A 25,240-nucleotide genomic window follows, 5' to 3' on the forward strand; every position below is an offset into this window, starting at 1 on the left:
TATTTGCTTAATCCATAGAATCGATATTAGAAGAAAGCACTGTTCTAACCTGTTTCTATAACCCACATAATATGCACATTATATTGAAGTAGTATTATGATTTACTATATTCTTATTTCCAAGTGTTTTTTAAGAAATAACACGAGTACGGACAATTGTGAATATAGGGACAAAAACTTGAGGTGCGCTTTTGAAAAGGAAATGTTTAATATCTCTTTGATAACCTTTATGTAATGATAGGTAATCATGCATAATGCATAGGGAAGAAACAGATTTATGTTTCTAAGCCTGACAAACCCAATCACATTTGGAACAAACCCTCCAGTCTAGAACATTAATTCTTATCAAGGGATACATTGCACTTAGATAATTAAACTGCCATTCCCTATATCTCACAAAGACACAGCCTATCAAAATCTGTAGCATAATCAATTTTATGTCTCCTCTGAGGAAAACTTTGGAACTGAAATGTCTTATTTATTTGGTAGAAAAACAATTGAAAAGAATCTCTATCCCAATTCATGTGTTTTTCTTTCTAAAATATAGAAGTTCTTACACATTTAACTTGAATGAATGCAACACAGCTTGGAAAACAGAAGGGTACAATGTCCTCTGCAGTAAAGAAACGTGACAATATCAGATTGTAACCCTGAATGATTAATAAAGATAAAGCCAATGTTATGGAACTTTATTTTTACTTGGTATATATTTTTAAGTCTCTGGTTCTATTTGGCATACTAAAAAATGAAACATGCAACACTAACATTAATTATGCACCGAGTCTATACACAGTCAATGCTATAGGTCTCTTCCAGCTTCTTCTTTGTCTATTGGGGGAAAGTAAATTGTCAACAGGCTATAAAGAAGAAGTTACATATACTCTATGTTAAATTTTTTCCCTCTTTATATTTTTCTCTAGATTCAACCCTATATTTCCCTCCACTTTTCCCAGTACGTGATATTAAGTTTTAAGTTTTCAGATTCCTTTGAAGTTACAGAATCATTTGATTTTTTTCTATATCGAGAAAATATCTTTTTATTTTTCCAGCTTGATTGTGATATAATTGACAAAATTGTAAGATATTAAAAGTGTACATCATGATCGTTTGATACATGCATACATTATAAAAGAAAAAACTGACACAGTTTAAAAAAATATTTAACATAACTATTTTATTCTAACAAAAACCTGTAGCATGGGCATCATTATTATTCCTGTTTCAGAGAAGAGCAAAGAGAACTGCTTAAGTCAAGTGATTTGACAAACGGCTCAACTGGTAGGTAGTGAATGTTAATTACAGCAGATATTTGGCAGATTCTTCGTCATGCACACTTGAGAAGAAACATCCTAAGCTTCAAATTTAGGTTTCATTACTTATCAGCAGCATGATGTTAAACACATTATTTAAACTCTTTAAATCTTCATCTTCTCATTCGTGAAATGGAGATAATAAATCACTTAAATCACAGCATTAATAGAGAACTGAATGAGACTGTGCAAGCTGAAATACTTAGCATACCATCTGATATACAGTAAGTGCTCAATTAATGTTAGCTATTATCTCCAAAGTGGAGCTGGAAAACGCTAATGATATCATCAATATGGAGCCACCTGATTCCATTTTATAAAATATGGCTGCTATACTTTTGGAGAACTGTAAAAGATGGCGCCGCAGTTGATCTTTAGAGACATTAAAAATGGTGCTGCAGAGGGGCGCCTGGGTGGCTCAGCCAGTTGAGCGGCTGCCTTCAGCTCAGGTCATGGTCCCAGGGTCCTGGGATCGAGCCCCGCATCGGGCTCCCTGCTCAGCAGAGAGCCTGCTTCTCCCTCTGCCTCTGCCTGCCACTCTGCCTACTTGTGCTCTCTCTCTGTGTGTCAAATAAATTAATAAAATCTTAAAAAAAAAATGGTGTTGCAGAAAAAAATGAATTAAATTATTGCACAGAAACATGGTAGACCCACAGTCCCTTCTAAATACAAAGGCAAGGTTCAAAAGGGAGATGTCAGACCCTGTCATTCCTGTCTCTCTGCTCCAAAATACAGAACACTTTATTCCATCCGATCTGTTTGAAAAGGAGAAACATGCTGTGTCTGATTTTATTTTTTACAGAGACAGAATACTACCATGTGATATTGAAAATGATTTCAACTCAGGAAGTCTTTATTCAGTTAATTCCAACATGTAAATATATGCCAAGTTACTGAATGCCCACAGTGGAACTTCTTCCTTTACAAAAATCCTCTAATGGAGGGATTTTTATCTTTCTGACTCTCTGGTGTACTCTGAACACACCAAGAAAAGTAGCTGACATTTAACAGATTTTCAATAATTTTGATCAAATTAATGAAAATAACAAATACATGACTGAACTTGAACTTATTTATCTTCAGTGAACCGGCTTCCCTTTCATCATCTTACATAGCAAAGGATAAAAGAGAATCATAAGTTCTAAAAGAGGATACCACTTACAGTATTCCTCTCTTGTTATCTTCAGCAGCAGATTTTTTTAAGTTGTTGTTCACACTTGTATTCAAGCTCATACTGAAGTCTCATAAATCCTTTCCAAGCCTTTCAATTTCATCAATAAGGTAGTCAACATCTGCTCGCCTTGTGGCAGGGTTAGAAAAAACCATTTGAAAAAATTTACTTTGTCCCCTCATGGCTGGTAGCTTATCATGGCTGTGCCTTCCTTCACCATCTGTGCTTTCATCTTCGGAGCAATCTGTATGTAAATGTAAATATTATTAAAAGGTAATTTTACAAGTATAATGCTCTCCCACATTCTAGATGGCTACATAACTATCATTAGTTCGGAGTAAATAGCAGGCAATTTAAAACTATCAGGGATAATTTTTAAGAAGAGGCTGAGTACAGGAAAACAAAAAATAACACCCATCATGCTCTATATTCCTATGGTAGCTCTCATTACTTCACAATGACCAGATGCATAAAATAAGATAAATGTGTTAGAATGCATTAAAGAAGGTTGTATGACATCTTGCTTATATTTATATGGCAATTCAAATAGAAGTATCTGAGAAAGAGGTGAAAGGAAATAGGAAATGGAAAAATGGCATATTTTGGTATTATAACTTTCATTATTTGAATTATTGTACTACATCTTGAGTTTTTCTACAAGGTCATTGTAGAAAACTGCAAAACGGTTTCTTAGTAAATTTCCCGGAAACAAATCCCGCCTGTGTAATCATCCTGAACGGCTCTTCCAGCAACAACACACCCGTGACGCTGGGTCACATTAGTACCTTCTCGGGGTATTATCGGCAGGGCAAAGTGGCGCGGACACTCAGGAAAGCCAGAAGAGGGCATTCTAGAACCCCTCAACCTGCTCCTCTTCTCAAACTTCTACTTCTGCACACAGCTCACTTTTAGAATGCTGCAGATGCTATCCATGACTTAACTTCCCCCTAAGGCTTATGTAATGGCTGTGTAGAAGCCAATATATATTTATCTCCCTTCTAGTCGGGCATTTCACGTACTGTCCTTCCCTAGCTAATATTTTAGTTAATCAAGATGATCATAAAATAATAGATACTAGTTATTGCCTGCAATATTTTAAGGAATTGTTTCATGGTCTTTCCCTTGCCTTCCATCCAGGAACATGTCCCTAAGAGGGACAGTTCTCTGGTAAATGAGCTGTGTGTACCTCGGGGGCCAGCTTGCAAGTCTGTGTAAATACGTGCCTCACTAGCTCTCAGCTGGTAGTAAGTGCCCTCGTGGAAGACCACACTTATAGATTTAGAAAACTAGGAAGAGTTTCACTTAAAACTTACCTCAAATCATGAAATATTTTAACAAGTCATATTATGAGAAGCAAAAAGCAAAACAAAACAATCTTTATTTTCACTTAGGACTTACAAGCCCAGTGAGTTTTTTGGGGTTTTTTAAAGATTTTTTATTTATTTATTTGAGAGAGAGAGAATGAGAGACAGATAGCAAGAGAGGGAAGAGGGTCAGAGGGAGAAGCAGACCCCCCGCTGAGCAGGGAGCCCGATGCGGGACTCGATCCCGGGACTCCAGGATCATGACCTGAGCCGAAGGCAGTCTCTTAACCAACTGAGCCACCCAGGCGCCCGCCCAGTGAGATTTTGATGATTGAAAAAGCTGAAGCTCTTGAACACTGGTATCAGAGAGTTTGTGTTCAGTGCGTCCTAGGACACCCCACATTACCCAACATAAGTGGTTATGATGTTGGCTTAACTCAAAGTAAAATGTGTATCTGTGATGCATGCTTAAGATTGGTAAAAAACTTACAATAAATATATGTGATAAATTACATATAATGGTGGTGATCCTCTTTATTTTAACATATATCATTAAGGTAAAGACAAAATATCCCCCTTGCTATGATATTCATTTGGATTTTTTTTCAGTATTATTATTGTTCTCTAATAAAATCTCACATTCTTGCTCAGATGATCTTTTGATAAGTATTTCAAATTTTGTAACACTTCTCCAACTACCTCTTCTATTGCTGTTAAGAATTGTGATGGTTGGGCGCCTGGGTGGCTCAGTCATTAAGCGTCTGCCTTCGGCTCAGGTCATGATCCCAGGGTCCTGGGATCGAGTCCCACATCGGGCTCCCTCCTCGAGGGGAAGCCTGCTTCTCCCTCTCCCACTCCCACTGCTTGTGTTCCTGCTCTCGCTATCTCTGTCTCTGTCAAATAAATAAATAAAATCTTAAAAAAAAAAAAAGAATTGTGATGATTTATATTCTTGTCTTCTCTCCTACTAAGCTTTCTTAGCCAATTTAGGACTGGGATTCTGTCTAATTTATTTTATACCTCTAACTCTTATTGGAACACCTGATATACAGTAATTGATGAATGGCTTAAGCAAAGAGTAGGAAACTCAGCATATTGCATATTAAACACTCAGTAAATATTTTTAAATTATATAAATTATGACTGGATTAATTTGCAAAATGACTGACATGTTGAGATTGAGCTCATCTCTATACAAGTATTAAATTAATGGCTTGGGGCCACATGACCACCATGTACTAGCCAGTCAAACTAACCAGACAGACACATTATTTAAAAGGCAATATTAAAATTAAAAACAACACACAACACACACACACACATACACACATATACACTTACCTTTTGGAATTCTTGATCTCTTTCAAAACCTTTTGTCATATGTTTAAGTCTTGGTGGAAAATACCAGAAGCAGACATTGGTGAACTCAGGCTAAATCAAACATAAAAAGTTTACAAGTATCCTTAAAACCCTACCTAATTCCTTAAGTATTTCAGAGGTATTTTAATGAATTTGATTGTTAATATGTTTAAAAATAGTTTTTAAGGACCTAATACACATCAGACCCTGGGCACAGAGACAACAGAAATGGTCACTGTCCTCACAGAGTTCCCAGTTTGGCCTAGGCTCTTGCTGTCTTTCTCGAAAACCTCTCCTACCACAATTCTGGATGATTTTCCTATCTATGCAGGTCATCCTCAGTGTGCTCTGGGCTATCAGTTCCCTCAGAGATCTTCAGCCGCCCATTCCATGACCATTCCTCAAAATATTTTAAACAATAATGCTAGTTCCAGTTTCATATTTGAGAAAGGTCATTTGGGTTGAAATATGGACAATGGATTAGAGGAGAGAACAAGTGGAGAGAGAAGAATATTAGATATTAGAATATTAGGCTCTGATAGTAAGGCAGGAAAGAATGGAGAGGACTTCACTAAAGCAGTGGCTGTGGGTACAGATCGGAGGGTTTACACTTCCAAAATCCTCAACAGATATAATTAACCTCTCTCTGAATTCACCTTGAAATAACCTCTGAAAGGTTATTTCAAGGTGAATTCAAGTTTTCTGGTTTCAGTGACTAGATGTCTTTCACATAGATAAAAAGTATAAGAGAACTTTACTTAAATTTAAGCTCATTTCGGAGAGAAAAATAAACTCGTAGAGGATATGCAGTATTTAAAAAAAGACAGACTTTTGGGCACCTGGGTGGCTCAGTCGGTTAAGCGTCTGACTCTCAATTTCAGCTCAGGTCTTGATCTCAGGGTCGTGAGATCCAGCCCCATGTGGGGCGCCACACTGGGTGTGGAGCCTGCTTAAGATTCTCTCTCTCTCTCTCTCTGCCCCTTCCCTTCCTCTCTCTCTCTCTAAAAAAAAAAAAAAAAAAAAAATTAAATTAAATTATATTTTTAAAAAAGACTTCTTTACTTCTAGTTTCCACTTAAGATTGCAAGAGACTCACAAAAATTAAGATAATAATATAGTCAGAGGAAAACAATTTCAAAGACAGACAAAGCACATTTTTTTTCCTAACAGTTGTTCTTATTAGCATGGTTTCATGCCATTGGATGGTTGACTGGGACTTGGAGAGGAAAGTGGACAGAATGCTGGCAAAAATCTCAATTTTTTTCATTAATATCTACCTAGTGGCTTAATAACGATCTACTAAAGATTATCGTAATTTGAAGTCCACCTTCTCCTATGATCTACTGTCCAGAAACCCAGCTGCATAGTATAACATACAAGAAAAAAGCAAGTACAATTAAATTACTCTTATTCTGTGCCAGAGAAATCAGAAAAGCAATTGTAACCAAGTACTTTTAATTGTCTTAAAAATGAAAATATTGAATATAATCATCAGATAAAAGTCTTTTGGACCCTTGGCATATAAGACATAAAACTTAAATGAAACAGGTTTTAAAACCTAAGTGATTTGCATTTAGATAAGATAAAAATATTTATGATAATTGCTTTAAAATTATCTCAGGTAAAATTCAGGTAAGAATTCTCAGCAAAGTATAAACCAATTAAATTATAAAAAAAAAAAAAGAAGTCCTTACCTCTGCATCAAACACAAGCTTAAAGTTATCTTTTTTCTTCAAAACCTTACAGAAGTATTTTGCAAGTTCCATGTATCTGTTGATCTGTGCCTCAAAACCACGGGTTCCCTATAATAAAAAAAAAAATCAAAATAAAGTTTCCATTCAAAAGTAAGTTCCTTTAAATTACATTGAAAAATTCCTGAAATTGATTACAATTATTTAAATGTACTTATTTAAATAATGTGATTATTATCTTACTACTAGTAGGTGTTCTCCATTATTACTTCATTTTTATTTCCAGATCCTTATCCCACTTTGATCCCTACTGTCTGTGAACTTAAGGCCAATTACTTAGGCTTCCATACTGCAGGGCCTAGATCTACACCTGTTCGCTAAATATTTTGACATGTAATTTTCATCTGTCTAGTATGTAAAGCAAATTTTTAAAAATTACATGTAATGTTATGAGGAGTGGGAGAAATACTACAAATAAAGCTCTTGGCATATTTGCCAGCAGAATGTATTTAAAAATTAACAACCGTTGAGCTTCTGCTACATCACAGGCATGCAGTTCAGTACTTGAATCACATGGTTAAATTTACTTTTAGAAGAGCCCTAAAAGGTGGGCAACTGAGACACAGAAGCACTGTCCAGTCTGTGTCTCCACCTACCTTCTTTCCCTTGATGATTTCTGCTTGTCTCGTGGTACTAAGCACTATACAGGGGGTGACTTTCCCACACCCTGTTTTCATTTGAGACCTTCTCTCTGAATCTCAGACTTATACACTAAACTACTTATTCAACTCTCCACTGAGATGACTAATGAACATCTCAAAATGGCATGTCCAAGACTCAACTCCGGATCTTTCTACACAAACTTGGTTCTCCCACAGTCTTTCCAATGTCAATAATGTATCAATTTGATCTTCTAGTTGCTAAAGACCAAACCTTAAAGCTCTCCTATCCTTTAACTTCTGCTTTTTCTCCTAGTCCACATCTAACATTTTGGTAAATTTCATTAGGGTTACCTTCAAAATGTAATTAGAATCTAATATTCCTTAACCTGTCCACTGCCACTCTGCCGGCCCAGTCACTCTCTCCCCATTATTGAAATTGCCTCCTAACTGATCTCTTTGCTTCTGTCCATACACCTGTAACCCAAGCTGTGGGTATGTATTCACAGTTATTCTAGGTTTTACAACCACATGAAGTGGTATGTTAGTGGATTCTCAATACATAAGCCTTTGTAATCAGAGCTGGCTTCATGGGCATGCCACCTGCATGGTCACGCAGGCCTTATACTCAGAAGGGATTTGTGTTTAATTTAATTCTCTGCCATTGCTGTCCTGAAATTCTTTAAAATTTTGCCTTGGGCTTGTGTTTGTAGGTAAAGTGAATAAAGTGTCCCTAATGAGACTGTGGATCATGCATGTGAGCTAAGGAGATACAGGCAACTTCCATGTCTTGCCACCCTATTCGAACACAGCATTTGCAATGTTCAATGAACACGGAATTCCACTGGCCCTGTCATATGTGGGAGCTCCGTGACTCTCCATGCAAGAACAGGTGAACATAACTGAGCAAGCGGGGATGGGAAGAGCCCTAAGAGACCACACTTTATGCTCAAACCAGAACTTGTTCCCAACAGAATTTGTTTCCTTCACTCCTTATCCTTTTCAGTGAATTCAGTATCTTTCTCCACAGGAAGTATATATGTATATTTTGTGTAATATTTATAATATGTATATTTTATATGTACACATATATAATATATGTAAAAAATTTAATTATATGAATATGTGGTTAGAACCAACAACTCTCACAATTTTGAACAAACATTCATTTGGAAAAGGCATTGTTAGTATTTGAAATGCTTAAGAATATGAATGATTCAATATCAATGGACTGATTTCTTGTGATAACCACGTTATCATCTGATATTATGCCAGAAATTTTTCTTTGAGGGCAATCTGGTTCGGGGGAAGTTATAAACAGTTAAAAAGGGAAGGAGAAAAGTTAATAGAAATTTATTGATGAAGAATGTTCCTACTTTCAATTCTGACAAAATGAGGCCAAGGATCATTGAAGTGATTACCATAGAATTTACTACTTTCCAGGAATTTTCCATATAGAACTTTTGGTGGCATTCATGCATATTGGATTGGCATTTAAAAATATCAAGGTATGTGTCCATATTGCAAATGCATCTTTAAGCTCTGTGAAAAAAAAAAATCTACAAAGGTTGAATATTATAGACAATGGCACTTATAGTTAAAGCTTTATTGGCCCCCGTTAGCCCATGTTCTCCAAAAAGCAGACATCACGATGAGATTAAAGGTGCCAGGATTTTAGTGGTGGAAGTAGCTTGTTGGAAAAGATTAGGAGGAGTTGGTTAGATTGCGAGAAGAAGTCAGACCCTAAGTGAAGGGGAAAGGGGGCCTACGTGGGGTGAGCTCCCTAGACTACCATGAAGTCTGAGGAAAATACAGAAAGGCCACTGGGGAGGCCTCACACCAAGTTAGCTGTCAGAAGAGCCTTATGCCTCTCAGGAAGGGGAATGCTTAGAATCCTAGACTCAGTCACTGGCTGGGAGAAAACTTTGGGAAACAGCCCCGGGGCAAATGTAATTATGAATTTAAGAGAAGCAGATGGGGCTTTTGGACAATTAAACTCCCTATAGCATTCTCATGGCCAAAACAGATTCATTTTAAGAATCCAAAAGCAGTCCAACCCATGTAGAAAAATCCATGTAAAAGGAAGCTTTTGTGTTATATTTGCTTTTGCATGTATAGTCAGTGTTTGTAGCATCTTATATTAGTATATGATTTTCTCCTTATTTTTATAACCTATCAGTATTTTATGTAATTGATTTTATTTATAAGAAGTATGAATTTCATTAACAGTGGCTCCTCTTTCTACCATCAATGAAGTACACATTGTGTAATTAGAGCAAAGGAGGACAAAATAGAATTTTTCTTTTTTTTTTTTTTTTAAGATTTTATTTATTTATTTGACAGAGAGAGAGATAGCGACAGCAGGAACACAAGCAGGGGGAGTGGGAGAGGGAGAGCAGGCTTCCCGCTGAGCAGGGAGCCCAATGCGGGGCTCGATCCCAGGACCCCGGGATCATGACCTGATCCGAAGGCAGACGCTTAACAACTGAGCCACCCAGGTGCCCCCAAAATAGAATTTTTCAAACTTGCAAGTCAACTCCTCCCTTTCGAACCTGCTATGGATATTTCCTGAACTTGATTTCCAGTGTGAGTCATGTTTTTTTAATGGGAAAAGCATTTGCATTCCAGTGTATACTGAGTTTTTATGTAATCATCTGCACCCACTGAAAGGGTATTAAATTTTTCTTATCTCCCCAGGAGTCAAATGCTTTTCAAAAGAAGATACTTTAGCATTCAGGAGTAAACATGAGCTCTCTCCTTCCCTCTCTCTCCCTCAGAGTGGGTGTGCCAGCTCAAGTACAAGATTCCAGTTTCCGAAATGCAGGCTCCCTGTCCTGTGGTAGAAATCTCCTTTGCACACATAGGGTGATGTGACATGGCCTCACCGTGTTGCCTGAGGGGGAACCGGGGTATGGGAAACTGACACTGAAATATTCTCTAAGTAAATAGGTGATCTTCCTCTGATTCGGAAACCTTATGTTTATAGGAAAGATGAAGTAAATAAATATAGATACTAAATATTCAGTGGTCACATCTGTTTTATAGAAGGCCAAACAAGGTGGCCCAAGTACACAATTCTTTGACAGTCTAGCTTAATCCAGGCCAAACGTGCTTATCTGTGCCTTTTAAACTGCAGGTCATAGGCCATTGGTGGATAATAGAACCAGTTAAGTGGGTCATACCAGCTTTTCTTTCAAAGAGAAAGAGTAGAATAGAAAATATTACAGAATTTCATATTATAAGGTGTTTTCCTGAAACTTTTGTTTTAATTGTGTGTGTGTATCTATTATTGGGCCACAACATAAAATTTATTTCTTACTGTGGATTGCATTAAAAAAGGTTAAATGCCACTCCTTTATTGTATAACAGATGAGCTATATGATGCTTTTCATAATCACTTACATATATAATTTCTTTTATAAATGTTTTGATACATATTGAGCATTTATGAGTTCAAGGATAAACCTGTTGACAAGTATCTAGGTGTATATACTCATTTAAGGAAAGTCAAGGTATATGCAGTGACTGACAGCTAAGCTTTAGCAGAACCAGCAACCTCTTATAGAATTCAGGAGGTCCATGAGAATATTTACATAAGTAAAATCTGTACAGAATCAAACTGAGGGATATTTGGATTATCAGTGTCTGAGAGATCTACACAAAATTTTGAGCTTTGTGTTTGCAAAAATTTGAACTTAGAATATTTTTTAAAGCAAGTTTAACAAAATTTCCAAACTGGATATTTAAAAATCTTCAGGAAAAGAACTTAGACAATGCATATCTTTGAATAGTGAAAGTTATCAGTGAAACTCCAAGATGAACTAATGGCTGGTTGTCTTCCTGAGTAACTGATATTCTTGTATCAGAACGTTGACTATACATCAGGTTGTTGCTGGGTGACTTCTATGAAAAGTGGTGTCTCTGGTTTTGTGGTAATAGATTTCTAACAACAACAACAACAAAAAGACGTCAAATTAAATAGCAGTGTCGGTAATACATTATAGATGGTGTTAGTTCATGTCAAAGCTTTCATCTACACAGAACCCAATGTCCATCTTTCTATAGAGGACTGGGGATGGAGTGATAGAAACAGCTTCTAAAAGCATGCCAATTATTTAAGTTAAAACTTATAAATAAGGGGCAGGCGAAGGGTATAGAACATATCCTGCTTTGTCATAATCTTTGGAGAGAACATCTGCTGATCTTGACTCCAAGGTAGATTGCACATCCATGTAATAAATAGGGGTTCACATCTGAGAATCTATGTTGACTTTATGTCTACTTGACTATTAACAATTCCAATGAGTAGGAGGGAAAAAACAGTTTTTTTTTAAAAGTTGCAGACAAGTTTAAATTCTTAACAGATTTTTATTCCTACAGTTTGGTAGAGTATATAGTAACAGTGGGACATGCCAAATTTTTTTCCACCTCAGTTGGAATTTAGACCTGAGAAGCCAAGCTTGTCATCTGTAATTAGAAATATAGTGGTTTTCTTGAGAGATGTTTAGGAAAATAATGAGACTAAAACTTTGGAAAAGACACCCAAATAGAACTCAAAAAAATGGAATAGTCTATACTCTTTATCCAAATGAAGAGGACCTAATAAAGGGATGACAACTTCCTACCTTTGCTTTCCACATTAACCATAGCTTAAAGATATCAACATTTCGGCCACACTGAATAGTTTTATCTCCAGTGTCAAAGTCTACATCGTAGAGTTTATCTGGCTGGAAAAGATATCCAGCTCGCATCTGGTTGCATGCTTCCAGAAGACCCTAAAAAAGGAATAATATATCTACATGCAGATTATATACATTTCAATAAGAAACCACCATTATTTATTTCAATTAACTTAGCATTTCTACTTTACATACACTTTTTTTCGGTTACCTTCATTTATTTTATTTTTTAAAATTGTATAAGGTTTTGCATTTTAATTCCGGTATAGTTAACATACAGTGTTATATTACTTTTGGGTGTATAATCTAGTGATTCAACAATTCTGTATGTTATTCAGTGCATGCACTTTTAAAGAGAATTTTATCTTATATAAAAATATGTTACTTTTCTAGGATTTTAATACATCCAGTTGTTCTTTGGGTTTATCTGGAACAACAGATGGTATAATTGGATTAACACAATTTCTATATTTTTCTTTAACTTTTCTCAAAGTCCTTGAAGTTTTGCTGCTCTTTTGAATCACTTGCTACAATATATTGAAGTTAATGAGCACTGAGGGCCTCGTTCACTTGAACTAAACTATCCCATGAATCAGCCATTCAGGTGCCAGTTAGCAAAGTGCTCTGAGAGTCACAGTAGGTAGAGAATAAAGTAACCCATTCATTTAATTTTGTGCTTCTCACATAAAAGATGTTGAAAGAATGGAGAAATATTTGCTTTGGATGGTTAAGAAGAAATGTTTCCCATCACCCAGTTAAAGAGAGACTTTTCTCAAAGGGTGTGTGCAGAGAGAGCACAACCAAGGCTAAATCCGTGTGCACAGACGGGGTACCGTTTAAATATACATCAAGCATAACTTTTGTACAAGAAGCAAATAACAATATTATGTGTTTAGTATCAACTGGCCGCTTCACAAATAGTATATCATTTGAGCCTCACAGAAAACTCATAGCAGAGGTACTATTGTTCTAGCATTTTTGTAGACTGAGGAAATGGATACTTTAACATATTGAGCAATCTTCAAGGTCACATAACCAAACAGTGATCAATCTGGGATCTGACAGAAGGGCAGTTTGTCTTGGAGTTTGTGGAAACCCAACTTCAAAGCAAAAATCTCACACTCCTTTGTTTAGGATAGGCTGTGGATCTAGGCAAAGGAGCACAATGTGGTGGTAAGAATTGAAGTATTTAGGGGAAAAGGAATAGAAATGATACCTTGAAAAGAGTGACTTATCTATCTATATGTTAGGACTCCTCTTTACACATGTAAATGTTTTCTTTAGTTTACTTCAAACTCCCTTTTAATGTTATGTTAGACAAGAGCTGGAGACTATTTAAAATACTTTAAAACAGTATAATCAGTGTAAGTTTTATCTACTCTCCTGATGTGATGAGTAAGCTACAGTTAGTCATATTTACCCCCAATTTGTTGCGCACTGTGCGGGGGCCGGGGATTTGTGGTGAGCAAGGGTGGAAATGCTCTGCCTCACGAACCTTACAACCTGGGCTTCAGGAGGTTGGGTGGGTTGGACACTAAACCAAATATGGCATATGTGAATGTGAAATTGTACCCAGGTTAAATGCTATGAAGGAGTTTCACAGTGTTGGGATATTCCACTCTAAGGATCAAGGATTTTTCCCTTAGTCTGAAAGTCTAGGAAGACTTCTGGGTAAAAGTCATTTTCGAGTTCAGTATGAGCTAAACTAGAAAGATGCTGGGGGAAGGTGTGGGAGACAAAATGGAGCCAGACCCTGATAGGCAGAAGGAGAAACTCCTGCGAAGGTCATAGGGGACAAGCTGCATGATTCCTTGGAAGTAAGGGCAGGTCAAGGGATATCAAGGGCAGAAAGCAAAAGGAAGCACAAGATGAATGGGAGAGCCGAGAAGGGTATGGGCTGTACCTCCCAGGCTTTGTAGGCCATGTCAGGGATTTTAATCCCCATCCTAAAAGCAATGAGAAGCCACTGAATGGGTTTCAATTTTGCATTATGAAAAAGTCCTTCTGGTTGAAAGAGATTGACATGATTAGCACTTCATTTCAAAAACACACAGCAGAGGATGCCTTGGGTGGCTCAGTCGTTGAGCGTCTGCCTTCGGCTCAGGTCATGGTCTCAGGGTCCTGGGATCGAGCCCCGCATCGGGCTCCCTGCTCAGGGGAGAGCCTGCTTCTCCCTCTCCCACTCCCCCTGCTTGTGTTCCCTCTCTCACTATGTCTCTCTCTGTCAAATAAATAAATAAAATCTTTAAAAAAACAAAAACAAAACACACGGCACTTCCTTTCCCTTAAACAATTAAATAAAAGACATTTAAGATAGTTTTAATTGTATTTTAGGTACAGTTACAGCAAAATATATATACTTATAGTGCCTATATGTGCCTTTTCAGCATCAAAAAATATATTCATCAAATACTGAATATACTTGGTTTAAACTGCTCATTAAGGCATGAGTTAAAATGGTCTAATGTGCAACCTTACGCATTCAGATGGTTGAATAGATAAGGATCAAATGTTCCTCTTAATTTAAGGCTACAGCACAATAGGCTTATTTTCCAGAGATGACCCTAAAACTAGTGAAAGCTTTAGTAGTTTGGGGGTTCTGTTCTCCCTCCATTGATCATCTATCTGTCTTTAAGAAAAGATAAAAAAGAAGTATAAAACAAGAAAACAGAAACTTAACTTCTTTGAGGAACACATGATATGTGATAACAGAATAAAATGTACTATTTCAACGTACTCACTATGGATGAAGAAATCAGGGAAGACTGCAAAACATTTGTTTTTGAGTCTTAAACATAAAGATATCAGAAATCCGAACGTTGAGGACAGACCTGTTAGCAACAGGAAGAGGGAGCAAACTCAGAAGCTTCTTAAAGAAAACAAATGTAGTCAAACTATAATTTCCAGATATTGGACACACAGGAGAGGACAGGAAGGAGTAGCCTATTAACCTGCAGGCTTCAAACACAAGGCAGCTGCCCTTTTATTGATGGGATATTGAAGGAATATGGCCGCCATGTGGCCAACTTCACAGTCTGAAGCAGAGCTAAAAGTTCCAGCCTGCGTCGCTGAGAATGGTCTAGGCTAAGAGAGAATAAAGACTCTCTCAGAAGAGACAAAGTGGGCACTGAGTACTCAGGAGTGAGTTTCTTAAATTCCACATATAAGTGAAATCACATGGTATTTATCTTTCTCTGACTGACTTATTTTGCTTAAGCAAGATACCGTCTAGCTCCATCCACATTGTGGCAAATGGCAAGATTTCATTTTTATGGCTGAAAGAGAGAGGCAAACCAAGAAACACACTCTTAACCCTAGAGAACAAACTGATGGTTACCAGAGGGGAGGTGGTGGGAGGGATGGGGGAAATAGGTGATGGGGATTAAGGAGGGCACTTGTGATAAGCACAATATATTGTACACCTGAAACTAATATTACACTGTATGTTAACTACACTAGAATTTAAATACTATTTAAAAATAATTAAAATAAATTTTTTTTAAAAAGAGTAAGTTAAGGCAATTTGTAGTAAGAACACCGACACTTTATTTTTATAGCCAAACTCTTTAGATTGCTGGTGAGTAAGAGAGAAAGAAAATAAAGCTGTAACTGATACTACATAAAATGCATTTGCATTTCTGACAATGACATGGAGATAAGAATTCCTAAGTTGAACTTCATCATTGTATCCCTCCTTGGAGGAGATCATGGGCTTATCTCTCTGTGTAGCATTGCCTTTACTATTGATGGAGATAAAATACACAAATGAATAAGCATATAATAATTTCATACAACACATAAATTTGTGCTTTCTATGCTAAAAATATATTGCAGTTACTCATAGTTATCTACACTTAAAATAAGCGACATTGGGGCGCCTGGGTGGCTCAGTTGGTTAGGCGACTGCCTTCGGATCAGGTCATGATCCCGGAGTCCCGGGATCAAGTCCCACGTCAGGCTCCCTGCTCAGCAGGGAGTCTGCTTCTCCCTCTGACCCTCCTCCCTCTCATGCTCTCTGTCTCTCATTCTCTCTCTCGCAAATAAAAATTAAAAATCTTAAAAAAAATAAAATAAGCGACATTTTTGGCCCTACACTCTGAAATAACAAATGGCCTATGGGCCAAATTTGATCCCTAAGAGACATTTTGTTCGTTCATGGTGTTTTTAATAAGTGGGGCATGAATGATCAGGTTTTTTATAGACCTCATCACCGCCCACTGTGTCATCCCAGATCTTATCCACACATGGAGTTACCACCTGTGCTTACAGTCATTTGGTTTTGTGGCACCTCAATGACCCAGTGGCTACTTAAAGATCAAGGGGGAAGGATCAGCTTAGGAGGGCAAATTGTCCTTCACTGTGCTAATTCAATGAGGCCATAATTATTTTGATTTTTAACATTCACAACGAAGCTAGTCTTTACCAAGACATCCATCACAGAACTACTTAAAAATAGAAATCATTTACTTTGTCCCGGATCAGGATAGCAGAGCACTGAAGGGGGACACCCATGAGTTTATGTGGATTCCAGGTCACAGAGTTGGCCCTAGGTGACAAAACAGTTCCAATCAGTGCTCACAGTCTAATGAAAGAGAACAGAAGCCTAAACAGGTAATTTTGCTTTCACAAGCAATGGCGCAGGTCTTACCTTTCAATGCCACTGAGTTTATGGGAGTGGTTTCTGGACAGCAACAATCCACCTCCCCAGGCTGCCTACAGGTACAAAAGATATGTGTTCTTCTATTAATTCTTTCTTTTTAAATAGCATCGGCCACTTTTTCCCATGTCAAATTATTTCAAAATTTGATGAAGCTTTAATTGCTGTGTTAGATAATTATAAACTTGGCTATCATTATACTACTTATAAGAACAATGCATTTTAAAATTTCCTCCTCTGAATTCTCATTGCCTATTCACGACACAGTAAAGTTTTAGGTTTCTAATTAATTTTGTATAATTTCCAGAGACAGATAAAAAAGTTGGCATCAAATTTGGCAATACCACAGAAAAATTAGCATCTCTCCCATGTTGTATAATTTTAAATTTGTCTAACTCTTACCAAAGCTGAAGAAAGTTTTGCCCAAAGTCATTGTACTAAATTAATAGCATCAAAAATTGTGATTTCCTTAATAGGTATTAATTTTAAAATGTTTATTAGAGTAATGGGCTAAATCTTCTTTTGATTTAAAATCAGGTTTAAGGGGCATCTGGGTGGCTCAGTTGGTTAAGCGCTTGATTCTTGATTTTGGCTCAGGTCATGATCTCAGGGTCCTGGGATTGAGCCCCGCATCAGGCTCTGAGCTCAGTGTAGAGTCAGCTTGAGATTTTCTTCCTCTCCCTCTAACCCTTCCCCTGCTCGCACGAGAGTGCTCTCTCTCTCTCAAATAAATAAAAATAAATAAATAGATAAATAGATAAATAAAATCAGATTTAACTATTTCGTCAAATTTATTTTCTAAATTGTTGGTTGAAGAGAGGTTTGGGCTCTTTTAAAATACTTGATACATTTGTAGCTCTTTCCAGGCTAATATATTAAGTCTATTTTATTCATTATAAAAATTAGTTTCCAGAGAAACTTTCACCTGGCCTGCAATGTCAATGAAGCGATTTTAAGGACTGCTCATAGGATACATTTTTTAAAGGGGAAGTTATGAGTCAGACTAAAGGAGGTGACTTACGTCCACGTGCATCCAGAGGCTGTGTGTCTCACAAATATCAGCGATGTCGTGGAGAGGGTCGCAGGCCCCGAACACTGTGGCGCCGCCTGTGGATGTGACACAGGAAGGGGTCTGGCCCTGGTGATGACACAAGCTGAGTTGTGGGCACAGTCTCAGGAGGTGCCAGGAACAGCCCTGTCACTTCACCACTGCACTCCTGGGCACCAGGAAGCTGGATGACTTGGACACGAACACTAAGTACCTAATAACTTCAAATATTCTGAGGTACCTCCAGGACTGGAAGAAGTAGCATAACCATAACAGGAACTCCTATCACTGCCTCTGAGTTTCAGTTATTATATTTCTCTCCAAATTTATTTTCGCAAAATAATACCACAAAAATGGAGATGACCAAATTCCTTTATGTAGTCCATGTCCTGATAACTTTTCATTGGATATCTGACAGAAAATTATGAGAGAAATACTGCAATGTTAACTTAATTATTTCAGTTTAATTTTATAAGGAATTTCCCACACTTAGGGATTATTTTATTTCTCTTAGCAATTACCTTACCAGTTGTTTTTCACTAATGAAAATAGGTAAAGAAAATAAAAATGAATTTACGTGTTAAGTATGGAGCTATAGAACATACCTTTGTTTTAGCCTGTAATATATTTTTCTCTAACTCATCTGGAATCATCTTTCCCCTTAAAAATACAAATACACACTGATTTATCATGAGTGAATATGCATACCAATTCTACCAATGAGAAGAATAAATGATATGCAAGACTAAAAAAAATTAGTTTTTAGTGTCTCCCTAAGGCATTCATATGTGTGTAAACACATATTAGGTAAATGTTCAGTTCCCAAAAACCAATGGTAAATATCATGTTGAATTAAAGAATGTTTAGTGTGCTATTCGGTCATCTTAAAATTTGTATTACTTACGCTTTCTAAGAAAGACACAGAATTATGATCTTTCTTTCAAGTGATTAAACTTCAATTTATTTTATTTTATTTTTTAAAGATATTATTTGTTTATTTATTTATTTATTTGTCAGAGAGAGAGAGAGCACAAGCAGGGAGAGCGGCAGGCAGAGGAGAGGGAGAAGCAGGCTCCCCAATGAGCAAGGAGCCCCATGCGGGACTCAATCCCAGGACCTTGAGGTCATGACCTGAGCCAAAGGCAGACGCTTAACTGACTGAGCCATCCAGACATCCCTAAACTTCAATTTAAAGTAAAGATCTCTTCTCTGGCATATACCCTCACCCTGACCCTGGCTGTAACCCTGAACCTAACCCTAGATCTGGGGGGAAAAAAAGGGAGAAGAAATTCAGAATTTCTAAATACATAAAATGGTATATATACACAATGGACTATTACTCAGCCATATAAAAGAATGAAATCCTACCATTTGCAAAGACATGGATGGAGCTAGAGGGTATTATGCTAAGCAAAATAAGTCAGTCAGAGAAAGACAAATACCATATGATTTCACCCATATGTGGAATTTAGGAAACAAAACAAATGAGCAAATGGGGAGAGAGGCAAACCATGAAACAGACTTTCAACTCTAGAGAACAAACAGGTGGTTACCAGAGGAGAGGTGGGTGGGAGATGGATGAAATAGGTGATGAGGAGTAAGGTGGGTACTAGTCATGAGGAGCACTGGGTGTTCTATGGAACTGTTGAATCACTATATTGTACACCTAAAACTAGTATCACATTGTATGTTAAGTAACTGGAATTTAAAAAAAACTTAAAAAATAAAAAGTAAAAGCCTCTTGACATCAAGGTATAAAAATCAGGTATCCAATCGCAGAGGGAGGAAAAAGGGTGGCAAATTTCAGATGGCCTTCACATTTCTTCACAGCAAATATCTGAGAAAAACAAGTCAGTACTTTTCTACTCAGTCCGGGTATCAGACTGAAACCCAGCATGCCTATTGATGATTCACTAGAAGCATTCCTACTAACGTCAGGAATAAGATCAGGATGCTCACTACCATCAGTACTATAGCATTTTTCTCTGAAGAAATTATCTATTATTTAAATGTATGATAGAAAGAAAGAAAGAAAAGAAAAGAGAAGGAAAAAGAAAAGAAGAAAAAAACCTAATGGGAGTACATATGGCTATATACCAGATACCTAAAATTATGTATTAAAAAGCTTTTGAAAATAACAAGAATGTTGAGCAACTGGGTGCTTACAAGAGTAAATCATATTCTTATTTTTAAAAACTAATTGTTGTGAATAAATAATAGAATATCCCATTCATAATAATAAAAAAGATGTAAAGTATCTTGGGTGGGGGTGATTCTCAGGAAATGCACCCAGAATATATAAAGAAAATCAAACAACTTGTGATAAAGTACTGAATAATAAACTTATAAAACACATTTGCAAGATATTTTATATTCATTTACTTTATATTTCAGAATTTCTAAATACATAAAGATTCCTTACCAGCCAATTAACAAATAATAACAACCAATAAAAAATGGGCAAAGAACATGAACAGACAAATCATGGTAATATACAATTGGCTGGTCAGAATTTTCAATGATAGAAGTATGGATAATATTTGGGGTTAGCATTGTAGTTAAGAGCATCAATTATCTCAAAAATGTTTGAAGGGCAAATAAAAAATCTTTATGAAATTGTAAATCTAGACATTCTTTGAATCAATAATTTAGTTTCTAGTAATTCATGTGAGATATTCAAACAGACTCTCGAATATTTTTATACAATTATATTCATTTAATCATTGTTCTTAAACACTAACATCTAGCAGGAAACCCGTAATTGTCTTTTAAAATAAGATTTATGAAATTCTGTTACATTTATAAAATGGAAAACTCTGAAGTAATTAAAAAAGAATAAAGTCTGCATGAATTCATGGGATAAGATTTCTAAAACATATTCTAAAACCAAAAAAACCTATGAAAGCAAGTTACAGAATACACATAGAATTGATGTGTAAGTTTGATATGAATAAAAATGATCCTCATAATATATGTAATATTTGTCATATTATTTATTTCTGAAACCTGGTATTCAAGGAAAATGGAAATATGTTTTTACTTTGTAGATTGCTAAAGCAATTGAGTTTTTATCTACAAATATTATTACATTTTCATGTGTATTTATTATGCATATAATTCAATATATTTAAAACAGTGAAGATCTGAGACAGTCCCACTCATATAAGACTATATTTAGTAAAGAAATTTTAAGAATAGGATAGGATAACTTTGGCACTTCTTATCATACTAATGGCAGTTAAAATTTATTGAAATTGGGAGAGTATTCTTGCTAAAAATTGGAATAGGAAATAGGATTTTAATCTACGAAGCATAATGATAATAATGATTTTTAAGAATGTGTTAGAAACATACCTTTCATCACATTTTACTTCAATTACATTGTCGGTTCCAATACCAAGGATTGCTGCAGCTTTTTTTACTGAATAATGACCCTTGGACAAAAATGAAAATAGGAAGGGCATTCATTTCTCTGCATTTCATGATCATTTACACGAGTGCATTTGGGGGCATAAACACGTAGCTTTGAATGGGTTTGCACATGTATACGTACATCTATATACACATGTACGGTCTCAAGGCATATTTCCAGGCCCTCATGGTAACATTTGTTCAGATGAAGGAGGTTGTGACACCTTATTTAGAAGGCACCATCACACAACTCTTCACATGCAGTGGGGGTTTGAATATTCTAGCTCTCCATATACATAGGAAGTCATGTCACTTATAAATCTAGTAATAATATTCTCCAGTGGTAAAATCCTTACATGCTCCAGACAGTTGTAACTCTTGCATTACAGATATCTATATCTATATCTATATCTATATCTATATCTATAGCTATATCTATATTTTTTAAGGTGTAAGGCTTGGAGAAATGCATTGATTCTTCTGATGCCTGCAATTCTGAATTTTGGCTTTGACATCAACTTTGATTTCTTGCCTTTTAGATAACTATTCCCTTGTATCATTCTGCCTGGTGTAAATAGTATCAGTAAGATGGAGGTATTAACAGCTCAAGATCTAAACTTGGACCTGGTTATTTTTAGTTGCCAGGAAAAGACCAGATATATGAAAGAAAAAAATGCAGAAATTTAAAACCCTAACTATGATTCATATCAATGGAGAATGCACCAATTAAATAGGAAATGATATTTTTAATCTACATTATGGAAATTCAGCATATTTACTCATTCTATGCAAAAGTTATATGTCAAATGATGAAAATGACATTTGTAAACCAGCATCTTAAGTTATGTAAGTTTTACAGTAAATGACATTAATTATGCAGCAGTGGTCTCCAACTTGATAATATGCCTATATATAATGCCAATTTGAGTTTGGTCATAGAAACATATTACAAACACAGGGACATTTCAAAGAAAACCCTGTGTTTAGAGGCACTTTCAGGTGGAATTCTCAAACTGGAATGACTATTACATTTTAATATCACAAATATTGCTGAGGTGGAAAAGAAAAATGTGACCAGATTTATTAAAGGGATGCATCGATTTTTAAAAAAGAAGCATTGATGCCGTATACAAGATTGGAACACTAAAACAAAAGGAGATGTCAGTGGATACATTGTCAATATCAGAAACATTTGGCTGAGGACCTAGTCTATAAAAATATGCCTTTCTCTATAACTGATTCCTTTGATCCTCACTGGAAAAATAAAACATCAATCACATTCTTCTCTACATTCAATGATAAAGCAAATCATTAAGTCTTTACAATTTTTATGGCTTCATTTTTTTTTGGGTAAAGATAGCACAATGCTTTATATTTATAATCACATTTTTTGTCAGTTTCTCATATTTTGAAATTAAATTTTAATCCTGAATTATCTGTATTGCTAATCTCTAGAACCTATATTGACTGGAAAGTTGTTTTTTCTCTTTCTAATATCAATATGCAGACCCAGACACAGAGATTACTGAATCTATGCATTGTTAGAGTGAAGCTAATATTTTGACTTCCAATTACTTTACAGTTTATCCCAGAAGGCTCTTAAAAGTTGGAAAAATCTAGACTTGATACTTACTTGTTCGGAAACAAATAACACAACGCACAGGAGTGCGGTCATGCCTTGTCTTTTTATCTCTGGATATTGCTTATAACGGGCTACTAACAACACCATAGAGGTTGGATATACTTCCACCTATGCAAAAGAAATAGTAACATTAACTTAATTTCAACAATCAGAAATGTTTATTGAAATCATGACAATCTGAGAGCTTTCTGAAACTAAAATGGTGCCAAATTACCAACATTATTTTATTTTTTTATTTAAAGATTTTATTTATTTATTAGAGAGAGAGCACAAGTAGGGGGAGTGGCAGGCCGAGGGAGAAGCAGGCTCTCCACTGAGCAAGGAGCCCTATATGGGACTCGATCCCAGAACCTTGGGATCATGACCTGAGCCAAAGGCAGATGCTTAACTGACTGAGCCACCCAGGCATCCTGCATCAACATTATTTTAAAACTGTCTTTCCTTGAAAGTGTTGCGAGAAATGTCAAACACCAAAATTCATAAGTTTTAGATTTATGGAAATTTTGTTTATAGTTATAACTAACACAATGGCTCATGAACATTCATCTCTTAAAAATAATAGCATTCACTGAAATATATTTTGAGTGTCTCCTAATATGTATTTTATTTAGTTTAGAGAAATGATTTCTTGCTTTTTCTTACCAGGTGCAAATATTCCTTCTGCTTCTGTTTCTTGCCAGCCAATAATTTCATACATTTTCTTAAGAAGAACTGTTTCGATGACAGTAAATACTGGAGCTATTTCATAGGTAAACCTATATTATATACATAGATTTCTATTGTATATACCAGGGTATCTATTGAATCATATAAAATGGAATAAATCATGTGCTAGATAAGGTTATACACATTTTTTGGTTCTATAGAAGACTGTAGAAGAAATAGTTAAAACTTATATGCTCTAAATCACCCCTTCCAGATTAAGAGTATATTAGTTCTACAAAGTTCTACAAGGAAAGTATCATGGACTCCATTGTTTTGTGCAGTAACTGGGAATTTCTTTCACACCAAAAGTAATTTTGAAAGTAAACCCTACCCTCAGCACATACACAATACCGTTTATGGCCAGAAAATGCCCATATATATATATACATATATTGCAAGTCAGAAAGAGATCTAGAGCTACAGACAATATTGTGCAGAACATGAAATAGGTAGAAAAAGCCTTTTCTCAAAATTGATTGATAAAGATTTTCTACCTAAAGATAGCACTTTGGACAAGCACACCAAAAAAAGGCTAAAAACTATTACGTTTTCAGTAACAGCTCGAAGCAAGTAGATGGTACAAGGCAAGAACAGCATGGGATTCATGAACAAGAATTCAGAGAGCATGGCAATGGGGACTCACTCTCCTCTGAGTCACACCATGAGATTAGAGTCCCTTCCACAAAAGAAGCAGCTAAGATTAAAAAGGCTATCAGCTTTTGTCTATGCATACCATATACAATAAGCAATGAAATACTGTGCATTCTGAAATCAGAGTTGGTTTGGTTATTTTCAAGAAATTCTTTTATTTGTCCTCAAACACATTTTTTTTTAAAGATTTTATTTATTTATTTGAGAGAAAGAGAGAGAGACAGAGAAACAGCATGGGAGGGGAGAGGGTCAGAGGGAGAAGCAGGCTCCGCACTGAGCTGGGAGCCCGATGTGGGGCTCGATCCCAGGACTCCGGAATCATGACCTGAGCCGAAGGCAGTCGCTTAACCAACTGAGCCACCCAGGTGCCCCTCAAACACCTTTTAAAGACCCCTGTAAGTGTTCTTAGATAGAGATACCCCAGTATCGGACACCGTTTATATGCCACTTGAGATGCTCTCAGCTTCCTCTGTCTCTAAAGCCTCTGGACGTGATTCAGGCCCAGCCACAGCTGTGACCACTTTCACTCAGACACACTCACAACCCAACAGAGAATCACTTCCCACCTACAAGGCAGGCACTGACCTACAGCCCGGGGGTCGCCTTTTGCATCCAGCCATGGCAAGTCATGGAATCTTCTGGGAGGCCCAAGAATGCCCAACCATGGGGGAGTTAACATCCCATGGTGCAGTCCTTTGGCCATAAGACAGCCGGTTGAAAATCAGTTCTTTCCCCTTGTTCCCTACAGATGGACTGCCCTTTGGAGCAGTCATTTACAAGAGGGCACTGCATCCCAGATGATGAAGCATTCGCTTCTGCTTGTACTAATGGTATGAACAGGTCTACCATCTCCCTTATGTTGCTCTTCTGCCCTGTCCTGACTCCCTTCATCTTTCCTCAACCCTGTTCTTCAGGATGGCGTGGCCTGATAAAGTGGTTACGCATAAGCTCTTG

General features: G+C 36.5%; 1 pseudogene; it reads right to left on the minus strand.

The window, feature by feature from the left end:
• Positions 1-2,551: 2,551 nt before the first annotated feature.
• The window catches only part of LOC110576998, a 29,735-nt pseudogene continuing 7,046 nt past the window's right edge, over positions 2,552-25,240 (minus strand).

Source organism: Neomonachus schauinslandi, chromosome 14 (assembly GCF_002201575.2).
Source record: "Neomonachus schauinslandi chromosome 14, ASM220157v2, whole genome shotgun sequence".
In the NCBI taxonomy this organism is placed as follows: Eukaryota; Metazoa; Chordata; class Mammalia; order Carnivora; family Phocidae; genus Neomonachus; species Neomonachus schauinslandi.